Raw genomic sequence first — 17914 nt, forward strand, 5'->3', positions numbered from 1 at the left:
ACTTTACGTAAATGTGTGGAACACGTGAATATTTGGAGGACATTTTTACAATTCAACGTTTAGTTATATTTAAATTTATATCATCGATACGTTATCCTTTTTAGTAATATTGGGTTTTAAAACAACGGGGACATCAATTAATACATGTTGAATTTTATTTTAATGTTAATAATAGCCTTTGGTTTACATTGTCTATAGAAATCTTTTACTGCGCGTGATACGCGATACATGAATAGGAAGAACTGAAACAAATGACAGTTTGAAAAGCTCATTACAGCAATATCGAAGTAATCTTGGCTGAGCAAACTGGAGCAGCATCCTACCGTCGAACGCCGCCAAGAACGAATCGATATTTGAAATGTGATAAAAAAAGAAAACTCTGTCGATGCGAAATGCGATTTAATAAACATTCCCGATATCGCATTCGAATTGCTGTAGCTTTTCCAGCTTCGAACATTTTTTTTTTTCCAAGCGCGTATTTTAAACGGCGTTATATCCGTACATTTGATACGCAGAACAACCTCAGGGCAAATCGTAGAAAATAAATATCAATTAGTGCGATAGCTGGATGTATTGCAGATCCGAACAAAGTCCCCTGTGAACGCGGGAATAAAATGCTAGAGCGCGAGTAATTTTCGACAATTGGTCCTGCGGTTTGTGTGTTAATCAGATTAACTGTTCAGGTCGGCGGTACGTGCAAATTGCATCGCGGCCCAACGTAGATGATTCGATCGGATCGCGGAGAAAAGCGCGGAAAAGAGCGGACCGCGCGCGGGACGCTTGCGCCGCGGCGCCGCCGCCGCCGCCGCCGCCGCCGCCGCTACCACCGCCGCCGCCGTCGTCGTCGTCGTCGTTGCTGCTGGTAGCTTTCGTTCCGTTCCCCGGTGGAAGTCATCGTCAGTCGTCGCTATCACGGGCACCGTAGCGTTAGGTCGCAGTTTACGAGGCGGCCCTCCACGCGACTCGCGCGCGCATCTCTCGCGCTGTCACGCGACTCGTCGCGAGCCGTGTCATCGCGCGCACGCTTCGTTAAATCTACCACCGGAGCTTGAGGTACAATTAAGAACAATTACGTGTAGCCGGTCGCGTCTCCAAAGGGTCTATCGATCGATTGATTTGAGCGATTGTAGGAGAATTTTTGAGGGTCATTCAGCTATTTCGGAGCATGCAGCAGGATAAAGCTAATCTAAATCGATTAATTTTGTCGGAATGTACGTATTTTTTTTTAATGTTTCTTGAAACTTTAATATGACGGAAAATGATAAAGTGTGTGAGAAAATAATTGCACGCGAAGTGTTCTAATATTATCCTGAGAGATGAAAATCTTTGATCTCTTAATTCTCATTATCAGGAATCTTTGGGCGCTCTTAATATAGATTCCGCTTATTCCAGAGGAAGAAAAGTGAGGGAAGGGTTAAGAAAACAGAACGATATTTTGCAACAGCTATTGCTTCTTGGAAAAGTGTTTTACAATTTTCGAACGCCGGCCCGTCAAACTCGCACGCGTGCGAGCGCGCGCGCGCGCGCTTCCGTGCGACGTTTGGTATCCGTCACACACATCCATCAGCATGTTGACGTAACACATTAGTAACCTGTAGAGATATTTAAAAACATATATAATTGTCAGGGCCAAGTTTTTTCTTTAATCCAATAACGTTGATTTTTTGCAATAAAAACTCGAGGATTTAGGTTTTTGTAATAGTCTGTTTATATTAGGTTTATGTCAGTTATGATTATAGTTTTGTACTATCGAAGATTAATTACTGAGTCTTGGTATTTTTTTTTTAATTATAAAAAAATGTCATAGAACATGTTTGGAACAAAAGAAATAAGTAAACATAAAGGAATTTTAATAAACTTTTATTTTTTTATTTTAGGTCAATCTCGTTAAAGACGTAATTAAAAAATAAATTTTTATTAAAATATAATTGGGAAATAAATATTTTTTATTATATAAATTTTTGGGATTTAAATAGAGAAAATAAAATTTCTATTAATTAAAATTTGGAAGTACACTTTTTCGTCATAAAAATACTTTATTTGATTTAGCGCTATGAAACTATATATTGAAGAAAATAAAAAGAAATAAGAAATTTTGTTAAAGTTCGAAGAATTTCAAATTGAGACTGATAATCTCGCATTATCGAATTAACATTTGTCGAATGTTTGACGGACAACTGTCCGAGAAACAGTCAGAATGCTTTCCCGCGGTATTCAGGTTGCAATCAGTTTTCCTTACCGCCTACGCTTGTCAAGGCACGCGCATCTGGTAGCATTTCCACGCGCCGTTTAATTCACGGAAACGTGAGATTCGGCTCGGCAGAAGATTCTTTCCCCTTTCCCCATTCCCCGGGTTCTCTCATTGAACGCCTTGAAAAGTGAGTCAGTTTACGAGACGATGTGTAGTGTCGCGGTTAAACTTGCGCGTTTCGTATTTTCACCCCGATGAAAGTTCCGGGGCTAAAAATACGCATGGGCCCGCGTGAAATGTCTATCGAAGCGTGACAGCAACATTATTGACAGGCGGAATCCGCGAAATTCACCGCTGTCGTTGCTCTCGTATAGCGGTCACGCTCCATTTGCCCGCGCGTACGCCATTTTGTCGCAATTATTCAACGGCGACAAGCGACCGTCGCTTTCCGTCGCGCGTTGCACGAAATTTGCACAATTTTGCGAAGAGAGGCGTGACTGCGTTAGCCGTGACGAGGACGCAATCGGCTATGTCGTTTCTCATTTAAATGTATTAACGCGCGGTGAATTTTTTGCGGGAGCTTAAATGTCCTCCGCGCGCAGATGAAAGAGACTACGTTGGATGACACGGCAAAAGAAAAAGGTTTTACGTTGTACGTGGGATCTAAACGTGAAGCATTTTACTTTTTATCCTTTCTGTCACGTCATCAAACATAATCTCTTCTATCTGCACAGATATATTTAAGTCCTCGCAAAAAAAAAAAAACTTTACTTTCCCTTTATATAACATTATTTAGTCACGTACGAATTGTTCGACCTGTCGATTTTATTACCGCGCTATAAAGGGTTGGTGAACGCACGCGTTCGTACCATAACGTGCCATAATGTCCGTCTTGATTAGTCATTAGATGGCACCTGCCTAAGTCACTTTCATCGCTTTTAACGCAGCAAATAAATATAATGCGGCCCATGCGTTAACGTCAAAAGCTTTCGGATCTATTCTATATATCCCCATTGATCTCTGGTGGATTGAAGTTTATTCGAAGCGACAGGCCGTTTCAATGGTTGGTCAATGGTTAAGTGATGTTTCGTAACAATACCGAATTAAGATCGATGCCCGATTGTACAAGGAGATAGCTTCCTTATTGTTCGCTCGGGAAGTATTTAATCTCGCCATTAGGCCAGCACGGCTCGCCCGAACAACGGACGGGAGAAAGGCGTCGGTTTCCCTCCCATGTCGCTGGCCATTGTTGACCCTCGTTGACAAACCTCGTCGAGAGAAAAGACCGCGGCGGCCTATCTAATGGCAGTTTATTTAGCGATCGGCGGGATAAACGACACGACGTGTGCAAATCTTGCGGCGGCCGCTATCGCGAGTTAGGTTGACAAGTGGTCGGAACGGCTAAACTTACACGAGAACGAAATATCCGTGCCGCAATTTTTTTTTTTATTCGGATCTGCTTTCGCTAATTATCTTTCGACTCCGACGGCGCCTTGACAAGTGACGTTTTGAGGAAATCGCGATTATATTTGATCCGGCGCGTACATGTATGCTTTACAAAATCTTTTCAAAGTTTCGAAATGTATAAAACGAAGAAATAAAGAAAACATTTAAGCGGGATGATTTTTTTTAAACTAAATTGGCGTCAACAGCGGGGTTCAGTTAATTAATAATCCATTGAATAATAATTTTTACATTATTTATTATCTTGATATTATTTTACGCAAACTAATATTCTCTTATGTTTTAATATGATGATTCTGGTCTTTTGTCTTGTATTATAGCTTTCAGCGATTTAATAATCGCAGTTCTCTCGTCACTCTCTGAAGTAGACGGTGCTGCGAACCGCGAAAGGTCATGCTATAAATTTTCTATTTATTTATAAATATACGCTCACCGAGATGCTTATAAATTGCGGATGAGGATCATGGTATTCCAATAACGCGATAAAGATATCCGAATAACGCGAAAACTTCAAGAATGAGTAGGCGATTTAAATATTAAAATGTTTCCTAAGAACTTGCACTGAGCGTCTTCTAAATATTTTTATCCATCGGGAAAATTTCTTGAAAATTCCAATAAAACATTTTCGTCTAAACAAATGCGAAATGTAGATGTACGTTCGATGATTCAGCGACGTAACTGTAAGAGTAATTCGCGTAACAACACACGTTGACGCAATCATACGATTCAGTAGAAGATGTGCGCCGGTGATCTGGAGTGCACCAGATGACGGTCGGTTCTCAGATGCGCCCGGCGCATCTCGCCAAATCCGACGCGGACGGGACCGGCAGACGAGATCGGAAGACGTTCGTTGCGAGGCCGTCGCAACCTGTTACCGGTGAGGTGTCGTCATTGTAAAGTGCCACAAATCGCTCGTTAAGCATCGTGATTACCGCTTTCCTTCGACAATGTACACACCACCGTGGCTTGCGCAATAAAATCTCTCCATCGCACGCCTGAGAGGTGCTGAGTAACCTTGAAGAGAGGCGCCTTTGTGCGCGCATATGCTCGCGCGCGTATATAGCTGCATTTTCACCTATTCACGGCTTTCTCTGCAGCCAGGATCTGTTAGACCGGTTTTTTTTCTCTTTTCGCACGCGCGTCCGCGGAAGATGCCGATGGCTGGTCTCACGGGAAGGGGGAGGATGCTGATTTAATTCGCGTACGCCGCGATGACTTTGGAGAAACGTATCGATCGCGCCAGTTATCGAGCTCGCAACAACGCGGGAAAGCTCGTTAGCGAAACTCGAAATTTGATTTTACGCGAAGATAACTCGATCTATTCCTCCCCCCTCCCTCTTGTAAATGTTTGAGAACGAAAAAGAGAATATGAGAAGTCGTAAATGCAAGATTGCGGCAAAGGATCGAGAGATAAATAAACTTAGATAATTTACACGAGGGAAGGAGATAGCGCTAGTTGTGGAAACTCGAATCAGAGTTGCATAAAGGAAGGCTGGTGAGATGTGAAGCTTTAGTAGGTAGCAAGGACAGATAATAACTTTTGCCTGAAAGCCTGTTAATGACTTTCAGATCTTCGAGAAAGAATATTATCAAATAAAGAGGTGAAAGGAAAGTTTGAAAAATTTCTAAATACTTTTGAACTTTTACGTTGCTTAAAGCTTAAGTTTCACCGGTTTCCACAGAGATTGATTCATGTATGTTAAATTAATATTAAAGATGTGCACATGTTTAATACGGACATGGCAGTTGTCGCGTCAGTCGTCGCGTAGATTTCTCTCCAGTTAGAAGTGAGTTTCTTAATTATCGCAAACTTGGAAATTAGGATTTACGGTGTTAGTGATGACAATTACGAAAACTTCGAAAGGAAACGGCGTTCTCATTTATGACAACGCTTTTCTTCAGCTTTTCTAAGATCCGGCGCGACTGAAAGTTATCGATCATTAGACGATTGGAAGTAAAAACTTTTACTGCGCTATATAACTTATTTTTGTTCATCGAAATGGCCGATTCTTGCTTTGAGTGAATGCTTTTCCGCGTACCTCTTCGAATGCAAGCTCTCATTTTAATTGCATATCTAGCGAACAGGAACTTAAATTAAATCGAGAATATGACTAATGAACGATAATGATCCTATTGAGAGCAATTCTTTCATGTTCATTAAAATTTCCAATAGAAATTATGCGTCCTTCTTACATTTATTCAGGTTTGAAATTTTATTTAATTTTTTCACTGATTATGTTCGCAATTGATTTTATATTTCCTTTTCTTTTAGTTATATTTTCTTTTTTATGTAGTTTTTAATTTATACATTTTTTTAACTCTTGTCACTATTGTAACACTTCGTTTTTATTGCATCTTCTTTTATTTTCGGAATTTTCACACGGCTTCTACATATTCTGTCGACAAATAAGATCAATACATGTCGGAAGTTAGTGTCTAGCAATACTCGTCCATATTCATTTTTCTGCCGTATCGATTCACATGTCAAGAGGAAAAAGATATTTTAAGCTTCAATTCTCAATATTCTATTAAATTCTCCAAACTGCTTCGTTTGCAAGCTTTCTATAATAAATACCTGCTGCATGTTCTGTTATGATAATTTTCTTATTCGATCTTTTTTAACATATATTTGCTTCGGATAAAAAAATTTGCTCTATCACTTTTGCCATTTTAATTATTACGACATGTATAATGAATAGAATAATTGTTATTTTTACATTTATTTTATTTTCTAATTTTATACTTGCTGAAAGATCAATTCTTCTAAATGCGTAAATTATTTATCGTAATTGGTTAAATGTCGCAATGTATAAATTTAAAAAGAATTGGTCTAAAAAATTCTTCAATTTTTCTCCTATAATCGCGCTTCTTCAATTCGAAATATGAACTTCAGGTCTGAAAGGAGAATATAGACTTATTTGAAGCATAATACGCGACGTCTTTTGCTGAAGAGACATTCCATAAACTTGTAGTATCGATACATCAAAGAGCATGCTTCCTTGAAATGTGAAAGATCTTCGTATGAAGTTTTGATGTTTCTCAAGAACAGCGCGAAGATTATACTGGTATCCGAAGAAAATTTAATTAAATGGCAGAGATCACTCGACGGCCGGCAGCTATCGAGTTTAGCTGGTCTCCGCCTCTCTCAAGAAAATATAGAATCATCTGTTGGACATGTGATGGGGTTTCTTCGAGATCGAGAAATGTACTGGATCATTTAATCGTTCGGTCGACGTAATTTCTCAGAATCGTCTTGCATTAACTGTACAAACATTATATCTTCTTATTTCTCTAAACGAGCGGTTGTCACGAATAAAAGTACTTTTCGCAGCGAGAACGGACATGAATATTTCTTAGTATTCTGAATACACGAGATAAATCTATCTTCTGAAACGGAAACAATTAAGTGAAGAAATAAATCAGAAATATTGACAGTAAAAAAAGTTGAAAAGAATTTTTTAAGCAATGGTTGAGGTAAATTGATGATTTAACTGAAGCTAATTTATTAATTTTATCGGAAAATATTTTTTTTTATTGGGAACCAAAGAAGGATCTTGTTTACCTCCAAAGAAAAGAATTGTGATAGAAAAACTTTGTGCTACGAACACTCTATTGGTTACGTCCGTTTATCATCTCGTTAACTTCTGGAAGGCATTCGTATCGTTGGTGCATCTTCCGAACACAGTTGATGGCAACAAGTGGCTTGCAGTAAGACAAAGCTAGAAAATCGTTCTCTATTTTCTCATCCTTTTACCGCTCTTCCATTCTGAAGGTGTGATTTTTGAGAAAGAATATATGATGTTACATGCAAAGTGTCTTAAGATAGACGTAAAATACACTATATTTTGCCAGTGTTACCTCAATAAACAAAGATATGACATAAAATGAAGTATTTTGTTAGAAAGAGAATATTTTTCGCACGAAGGAAATATTAAACGGGATTTGAATAATGATGTGGTACCCCTTGCAAGAAGAAGAAACGTGCTCCACGGTTCAAATTCAGCTGAATTGTTCGTCGGGCTGTTGCGACTTAGCGCTACACACGCGTGAAATGGAAACGGGAGTTAGTTTTCAATACTGAAATATGTCGACTGAGGATTGCCGAGCCAGCAGTACAACGAGTTCCGGTAACATCGATCAGACCAGAAACACCGGTAGAAGAATGTCACACTTTAAGGAGTACAAGTTCTTCCGCAGTTTCAGCGCGAAAGTTGAGAACTGGCCGATGCGCAAGGCGGAAGCGCTATGGCGACGAATGCGAGAGCGGAAAATCGCAGGTAAGCGTTTCGCTGGTAGAAAGACACATTTCCGTAAAAGCATAAAGTGATGGTTGGAGATAAAATTTTGAAAATATTAATTATTCTTGCGAGATAAAGATAAAATATGGTTTTTTTACTTGCATATTAAGTGAATCGCTAAACAAATTTTATCACTTTTAATGGGTTGTAAATTGCCTTTAACGATCAAACATCGGATCTTAGTGATGAATATGATTTTTTCTCACTTTTATCACTTTTAATTATTACAAACCTGCAATTTTACATTTTCTCCAAGAATATTATTTTATATTTCTATAAATAATTACATAACTTCTTAGTTATGTAACTTATTAGATCTTTTAAGCTCTACTTGTTTTTAAATAATTTATTTTAAACTGTTCATTAAAGTACAGTTTATTATCTCCTCTTCATAATTTAGCACGTAATATTAAACGGTGACAAGTGATTTAATTGCAAAAAATATATGTAGAAAGTAGATAATTCACAAATACAGCCGATCGCGATAATTAGTTTTCGCAATTAGTATTAGCTGTAATTGATAGATGCGCGTCACTTCAAAAGTGACACACCCGTCCCAATAAAATTTCGTATTTGCGTGTCAGATGATGGAATGGTATAATATAACGATGCGAGATTAGTACCGTATCCGTTTCGCTTCGACTATTCGTTTAATTGCGACGTCGCGCAATTTTCGTGAAATTGTATAAATTTGACGTTTCTATTTTCGGAGTTCCGGAGTTTACTATTTGATATTTCCTAGAGAAAATATCAGATAAACATTTCATTTCCGCGTTTATATATTTGTATTTGCAGTAATCAACGGATATGTATTTTTAACTAAATTTAACGCAGAAGTTTTCTCGCACAAACGTGAAATATATATTATTTACCGAATCGCCCGCAAGTCGACGTATCGGTTAGTCGTTATTTTGTTCGTGCTAATTTTCCAACCGTCAAAATCATTTTGCGCGCAGCTTCAGATGCCACCTGCTTCAAATTAAGCAATTGAGCATCGTTCCGGCAAGTCATAAAGACCGTCAGTGTTTTCTTTCCGATTTCCGAGAACGGTCTCGTAGAAATTTCGTTTACCACTGAAACAACAGCTGGTGAAAAGCAACATCTCGAGTGACCGATTGGAATGCTCGTACGTGAAAAGATGTGTCTTTACACATCGTAAAATTAACGTTAAACGGCGTGACATGTGTCACAAGCCTCACAAGATACACGATATATAAACGGATTTACATTCAGTAAATAAACTCGCTTTCTCCCTCTCTCTCTTTTAAATTATTTTCAATTTTTATATAATTTAATTATATTTAATTATATTTGTACAATAGTATCACTATTAATAATAATAATACTACTAGTAACATTTATATTATATATACTACACTCTGTTATATATTACTCAGATTGAATTAAATTCTCTCACAATTAAGATTCATGTAATTCTTATTTTAAAATGCTCTCGTAATCATATGTGTATCACTTGTTATTCAACGTACAGTATATAATACTTTATAGAACCAACATTGAATATATTTTGCGCTAGCAAGATATTGACCGACCTGATGTTTGTTTTGCTAGTGCGGTAGAGTGTACGCAAGGCTTACCGCGTGCCACGTTATTCACACGGTGCATTTCGAATCGACAGGTAGCGGCATATGCTGCTTCTTGTGTCGTCATATTATCCATTAAAACAAGATGGCGACAAATTACGAAAAAATATGCGACGCTATTATTTTCCTATGAATTGTCAATTCAGTTTCGTTCAATTAATTTTCGCGATTAACTATTGTAAATTAGCTTTGTTTATCGAAACATGTATGTCTAGTGTTCATCACGTGCATGCCACGTTATCATTCATGCGGAACTGGAAGCGCAACTGACAGGTATCATAAATTAATTAAACTAATTAATGACAAGCCTTATTTGATCATTGTTAGTATTGCTTTATGATATTTTTTGTGTGATTTTGTATACATATTTTTCCAAGTTCGTCAAATTGCGCGCCGAATAAATTTTTAATCTTGAAACACAGTTAAATTAAACAAGAATAATATTACAACATTAAATTGATAATTTAATAATAATAATGATGCCTAACCGTACGGGTATATTTCAAACTTTGTTCTAAACTTCATCATATTATGATTTTAATATGAAATTTATGGTTATTCGTATAAGAGAAGTCGGCGATCAGTCAAATTAAAACATTCTTAGCTTATTACAAAATAACTTGGACTTCTTTTTTCTACAAGAATAACTGGGTCAGTTTAAGACTAACATTCCGGCGGTTGGTTGGTGATTGCGCAACATACTAGATTTAATTATTCTTTGACAATATTCAATGCCTCGCTGGCTTCCTCGATAGCTGGTGTATTTCAACAAAAGCTTCAGGTGGCTCTCGTTTAATTGGAAACTATCGACTGACCGCGTCTGGCGTGTTCTCACGTCAATCAAATTAGTAAATTAGGAGAGGATCGCACACGTTGTTCATGTCAGTCTCATGATCTTTTATTGCTACAAAATTACGAACAATATGCGCAGTCGATGAAAGAATAATTACTACGATTTGTTTTGTAGTAAACGAATTAGCGTATTAAATACTTCCCTATTGATTTGTTCGATCGCCAGTGAGATTTCGTTACGAACAGTGAAAGGCAAATGTATTTTACATGCAATTATCGCGCACGATAAATCGTGGATTTCAATCGACCCAGAAAGTATTATATCTTGCGGGCTGCGATAATTACGGGTTGTCGCGATGAAATGTGTACCCCCACGAAACAATAGAACTCTTTCGTAATATAAACGTAACGCTGAACAATTCGAATCTAGAAGACCACCAAAGTGGTGGAATACACTTTTTTTATTTTTATTGAATGGTATTTATTAAGAAATAGAAGAGATTGCGTTATAGAGAGTCCGATGTTCATAAAAAGTAAGCAAGACATTTGCAATGAAAAATCGAAAGTATAAATCCACACAGTGCTATTTAGATAGCTATCTCGGATACGTATTGATTCTTGATGAATGCAATATTATACCATATATCAGATTTATTTAAATGTTGCGAATTTAGTTAATACTACATGGAAAATATTGTCGTGTATTGCAGTAAATACAACAGTAAAAAAAATACGGAAAACTGCAAAATTTTTGCATCTATATATTTCTGTAGTTACTGGGTAGGATGGTTATTGGATGGATAGTAGATAAACATTTATCCAGTGAAAACTGTAATATTTTTTTATTGCTACTACAGAGAAAAAAAATATTCGCTTTTATAAAGACGAACAAGTTAATCAGTTTATGTTTTCTTTAATATTTACTTCTGTTTGAAACTAACGTGACGATTTTAAATAAATTGAGATACTTACGTATTAACATATGATTATAATAAATGTCGTCATTTAAGTATATGCTATACTTTCGTGTGTATATTCTTTAGAATTTCTATTAATTTATATTTCACATTTATTTTTATTAGATTTTTATACTTTATTCAATTTTTGTATGCTCTGTGCGTGTTGACCCAATGTTGTAATTGAAATTTGAATGAATACGTAAGCACTTGATTTTATTCTCAATGTTTAAAGTACTAAAATCTGGGTTTTTCACCTGTTTTTCAACTTTCTTCGACATTCTAAAATATTCCGAAGGAACGAGAGACAGAATCTTTTTTTGCTGAAAACATGTGTGGCTCGTTGAAGCCGTCTTTCGGCAAAATAACTCCTAGTCGCCCTGAGTTTCGTCTTTCAGTTGCGAGGATCAAAGGGATTATCGCAAGATCCTGCAAAAGTAGTAAAAAGCTCTGCGGCTAAAACTGCCTTATACTAATCCTCATAGCTCCCATCTGCTTAACTTGAAAACACTTTTATTCTTCATTGCGAGAACGAAAAAGGCCCAACCGTTGATGAATAGTCACGGTAAGGAAAATTCCTTATCTTCAATTTCAATTATTTTTTTTAGGGACGAAAAAAGATAGTAATTATCAGGATTAATCAAAACGGGTTTTCAAATTTATTTTCTGCAAACACATCTTTTATTTTTTCTATCTCCCATATTTCAACATTAGCGAAAATATACGTGCACGATTTGTTTATTTACAAATTTTTGGAATGCTTCTCGGTTCGTCGAATTTATGCGAAATTTACGTGATAATTTCTGCTGCAATCTGTGTTACATTGGCGTACACGAAAGTTGTTAATGATGTTTCGCGGAATAGTGCTTTAGTTTCGGACTTTCGGTGCAAGCTGCATCCGCTTTCCACTTCAATAAACAATGATGATAAACTTTATGTTCGACATTGGTATAATATATGATAAATACTTGTTTAGCTTTATCATAACTGTGATCATTATTAAAATGATTATTTTGTTAGAAATGCTATATGCAACTTCAATTAGATATGATTTATTTGCTAATCACGTCATAGAATTCTATCTGTCGCGTTTGCATTGTTATTTTCCCGCGTCTTTGTTAAATTGCAATTTTTATTCATTTTTTGATTGAAATTACGAGTATTAGATGAGAATATTGAGATTAATAGCAATGAGACGAACGCTTTATTGCGGAAATGACTTTTTATTTGAAATAACCTTTTATCGTTAAACATTGACCACGATTCATATATAGTTTATTAAAAATGCAAAAAATCTGAATATTACAAAATATTACAAAATATTGTATTATTACGTTAATAATGTATGTAAAATAAAATGAGAGAGGGGGCTGAAAAAACTAAATTAAATTAAAATTTAATTAAAATTTGCTTTAATGTTTTTAAATTTGAGAGCAATATATTTTAAATATTACAATAAAAATTTCGGAGAAAATTAAAGGGATTATGTCACAAAATCCTGCAGAAGCAGTAGAAATACGCTGCGGCTAAAACTGCCTTATACTAAGCTCTTATCTACTTAATTCGAAAAAACCTTTATCCCCCGCTGTAAAAACGTAGCTCATTTTGTCACGATGAAAATAACGACGTAACGACGAGCAGTCGTTCAACTCGACCGATGTAGACCGACAGTCTCGTCCGGCTGTGTAATTCGCGGATTTGGCGTAAAACGCATACGGTTGGTGTAACGTGCGCGTCAGAATTTATTTGTGGAGACCCATAGGCCTTATAATAGATCACAATATAAACGTGGCACGGTGATCTTGTTAATCCTATGAAGTCGGCTTGTTTGTCTTACGGTAAACGTGTCTCTGGTCACCACTTAGTAGCCCTTGGTCATAAGCTATCGCTCTCTTTCTCACCCTCTGACCAAATTAATTTTGACGGTTATCTTGTAAATAGATGGGAAACATCAACGCTGTTTGTACTAGTAATAATGGACTTGTTCGAGATCATTGCTTGTAATTTTTTGATTAATCAATTTTTGAAAATGATTGTAGAACAGTATATATTTCTATAGCGCTCTTAGTATAAAAAATAATAAATTAAACCATCTAACTTTAGGAGAAAACTGAAATAAATTTATATTCAACATTCGCGCAATATAATATTATAAAATATTATTAAATATTAAAAATGTACCGACGTAGGAATTGGTTTTACAATGAGATTTTTATTGAAGAATATTCTATTAATTATTGCAATTAAAATTAAAAAACTACTGTAACATCAAAGAATAATCGTATTATTATATCATGTTACTGGTTGTGGTATAGACATGTAATTAATAAAAGTTCGGTCATCTGTATTATTGTATAATGCGTTTTATTTGATATTAAATCGTCTAAAATATTTTAAACGAATAGGTAGATGCTGCAACGCGAACATTTGGATTATAAACGCGAAGGAAGCTCTCTCAGTTTCACCGTCAGTAACAATTGGACGCGCGCGCAGCGTCCCTCTAATTTCCTAAGCCGTAAAGTCGATAACAAAAGAACAGCTACGCAAGGTGAAATATTAACGATCGAGACAAATTGCAATTTAGAAAGTTCGAATGCGTATTCTTCGTGGAACGAGATGCATTCACACCTGAGAATGCACCGACTTTCCGATAAAGGCCAAGACAATGGGTGAAACGGGTTATTTCGAGTGCTTTTGTGAGAATACAGTTGCATCTTATTTGGAACGATTCTCTACATATTTTACAAATAAATGCGAATTTCAATTTTTTGCTAACATACTTGCTTTGCTTAGAATTTTCTTAAAAATTATTTTTATGCAAAAAAGAAAAAAGAAATTTAAAATTGAATTAAAAAATAAATTTCTTATAACATTCAAGTGCAGAGATTGACTATCTTTATATGGTTATTAATATGATTATTTATAATCATTCCTTTATTTTTTGAAAAATATTTGAAAATAGATGCATGAACATAGTGTCACTTTTTTTAGTAAAACAACTCAAATAACATATGAAGAAAAGAGGGCGACAAATAGAACCATGTCCGTTCTAACACTTATCTTTCGAGATGCCTATCTCGCGCCCTCGTCATTTCTCGCGAACGGGATTTATAATTCTCCTGAAAATCACGGGGCGCTTTCTACATGGTGTCCAGTGTTATACACATGTATTCATGCAAATTGTCGGATTTATTATGGCGCGGGACGGGTATGCATATGAGAGTCCGAGTTTCGCGGGCGGCGGATACACCCCGTTGATTGCACTGCCGTCCACGCGGATTTCCTCGATATCTCTCGCGTCCCCTTTCTTCTCCTTTCTCTCATCACCTGCGCCGACTTTTGAATTTCACGCCATTGTCGTGACGATATCGGCAATTCACGCGCCTCTCGAGAAACCGCGGCGTCGCCGATCGAAAACGCCCGGGTAAGATGATAGATATTGGCTTATTAATATTCTGGGACAATGTAGCGTAATGGCGAGGTAATGTGCGGTAATCGGCTCGGAGATAGATGCGCTGAAACCAAGCCTCTGTGAGATAATGGCGAGATAACGGCTATACTTGAAAGCATATTAAAGTATTAAAGATATTTCCCTTTTTGAACGAAGGTAATATCTGGAAAGAAAACGTTCGGAAAAAGGTTCCTGTAATTTTTTACAATATATAGCTGTAAGCTATTCTATGTAAGTAAATGCTTTTAGCAAGATGGCAAGACCGCATATTAGCTGTAGCAAGATATGCGATAGACGAAGGTGATTATGACACAAAAATGTCTTTGAATGATATAATTATTTTATCTTAAAAATTTTTAAGTATTATATGTATATGTCGAATAAGTGATATTATGCTTGTAACGATGTTACAATGATTATTCAGTTTATCATTAGAAAATACTTTAGTATCAGGTTTATCTTGAATGTATCACAGCTATCTCGATCGATGTTGCTTCCTGTAACGTGTGATATCTCACGCTTTGATCTTTCTTATAACTTGCTATTACGTGTTTCTTGGAAAATTAAAAAATTTGTATTAACCCTCCGTAGAGACCAATTGGGGGTTTTAAGAACATTGACTTTTTTAATTTAAATTTAATTAAAATTATTTCGCCTCAAATTCGAACGTATAAAAAAAAAACAAAAAAAAACATTTTAAATCATATAACTGTATAATCGTATTTCTAAATGTTTGAAAAGTTTATCGGAATTTTCCAAGATTTTTTAGAGCCCGAAAACTCTTTGAAAAACACGTTTCCCAATGACCCCATTGGTCTGAGCAACGAAAAATTGGTGAAAGGTTGGTCGGAGGATAAAAAGTAAATTATTTTTTGAAGTGCACTTACACATTTTAGAATGTATTAGAAGTCGAAGATTTCTCCAATCTGATTCATTGACAGATCGCTATTTTGTGTTCTGCCGGAAACGATAAATCGTTACTCCACGTAACTCTTTTTTTGCGAAAGTATGAGGCATAGGGCAGCGTAGACATACGTTTTCTCCGTTAGAAATTCTGTCGAAGACGATCCGCGACATATCAGATAAGGAGAAAGCAAACACGATAGGTATCCGTCTGTTAATTGCACCAAAGTTTCAAGACCGAAAAAAATATACGGTACGCCACTTGGGTCGTTGTTAATTATTAGTAAGTAGAAAAGTTCTGTTTCGACAACAGCAATAAAAACAGAAAAATTAGTTTTCAGTGACTTTTGGTTCTGTTTGTGAGTTTGTTTAGCATCTCTATAAATCGATCTCTTACAGATCAATTTTGTTTTATATATTATCTTGATGTAGTTTTATTAAAATTTCTAAATATTTTATAATTAAGTTAATAAATGACACAGAGATAAGTAAGTTAATTTTATATAATTTTTTCATAAAACTCATAATCAGGATTTTATTATGTATAATAAAAAATTTATGTGAAAATGTTTTTTACGATTTTTGTATATATTTTATTAGGTATAAGAAGATAAGTTTTTGCAATCGAAATAAAACTTTATTAATTTTGTCATATATATATATATATATTATTTCCGTGAGTAAATAAATCTTTAAATCAGAAAAAGATCGGGCGCCTTTGCTGGCAATTGCTGCTCTATCCATATTTCATGTACTCGACTTTTGATTCTGCCACGTGTCACGCGAAATGTCGCAAATGAGAGGCCCATGTGTACGAATAAATCGCAATCGACAAAGCGACTTTTGCACCCCTGGGAACAGGCAGCACAAATTGCTTCCTGGTATACTCGCTTCATCTGGCGAATATACGAATGCATCGCTGCACCGTATTAGATTGCCACCTACTGGTACAATAACGAAGCGGCACACGCGTTGAATCCGCATTTACATCGCGTTTCATCTCACAAGATGCGTCGCTGAATTCCTGACTGGATTCTATTTTATCTCGTCTTACCTAGGTATTGATAGAGGAAGGTCGCCAATACTGACTTAGACCTCCTAAAGCAGCACCCCTTTATTTATCTAATTGAACATTACACTGTATTAATAGTAATAAAAATACGATCCACTTAGATAATTAAAGAAATAAAAAATGTATACATTAATTCACACATCCATAGTTTTCTTTCTATATAAACTCTACTAAAACCGAATCTAATCTAATCTAATCTTATATATAATCGCGCTACATGTTGCATCTTGCGGAACAACATAAGGTATATTCGATAAAAAAATGTTTTACATCAAGGTGAAAGGCTTTTAGAAATCCTTATATATATTAATTTATTAAGATTTTGTACAAAAACTTACATTTATGTTTTGTTTTGAGCTTTTGTTTAAGAAATATCTAAAAAGTGGTATGTACCAGTATTAGTGATCTTTCTTAGATGTATAAATAACGGCGCAAGAGAAATATATATATGTATATATAGAGAAGAGATTAAAAGAAAACGTAGTTATCGCTGCAATTAAAATACTTTCAGTCTATATCAAATGTTTATGAATAAATTTGATATCAAAACGTTTATGAATAAATATGATATCTAAACGTCTCTCTTCGTTCGCGATTGCCTTTTTATCATGTCGAGGATTACGCCGACTTCATAAATCATCGCGCGGCACACAGCGCGGCGGGGCCGCACAACGCGCTAATTAAACGAGCATCTTTATTAATCGGCTAGACCGCCGCGCTTTTCGCGGTCTCTCGCTTATTTCTACTTCCCCGTTATTTATATAGCATTTCTATCTTTATATAATTCCACAATTCTCGCCTAAGTCGTATTTACGTCGGCTGAATCCCTGTTGGCGGCTAGTGCCCTGTAGCATACAAATCAAAAGGGAAGCGACATATAAACCGATTAATCGAGCAGGCCGAGGAGAGCCGGCCTGTCCACGCGCAAGCCTTGAGGCGAGCGCGCACGATAAAGTCGCTGTGGGACGAACGAGCCTAATAAAATTCATCGAGTCTCGTGACGATGCAACTTTGCGCGCGCGCGACCCGGCCGGTGCGGTGCATCGCGTCGCGCATCGCGTGAATAACGTTAATTTGCGGCTCCTGCGCTGCACCTTCGACCGGTTTAGCAACTAAATCGCGGGATGTTGCGAGCGCGTTATTCGCTGTACGAAAGTGTGCCGACGATCTCGCGTTTAGTAGT

At 36.3% G+C, this 17914-nt stretch overlaps 1 protein-coding gene and 1 long non-coding RNA gene across 3 annotated transcripts in view; both read left to right on the forward strand.

Moving 5' to 3' along the window:
• LOC105830700 (rho GTPase-activating protein 7) overlaps nt 1-17914 on the forward strand; it is a 221307-nt gene that overhangs the window by 88545 nt on the left and 114848 nt on the right. The gene's annotated exons all lie outside the window — the stretch shown is intronic.
• Nucleotides 837-7177, forward strand: LOC105829509. The gene is made up of 2 exons (XR_003625381.2): nt 837-1053; nt 6549-7177. It is a non-coding gene; the product is annotated as an uncharacterized LOC105829509 (long non-coding RNA).

Source organism: Monomorium pharaonis, chromosome 4, assembly GCF_013373865.1.
Source record: "Monomorium pharaonis isolate MP-MQ-018 chromosome 4, ASM1337386v2, whole genome shotgun sequence".
NCBI lineage: Eukaryota > Metazoa > Arthropoda > Insecta > Hymenoptera > Formicidae > Monomorium > Monomorium pharaonis.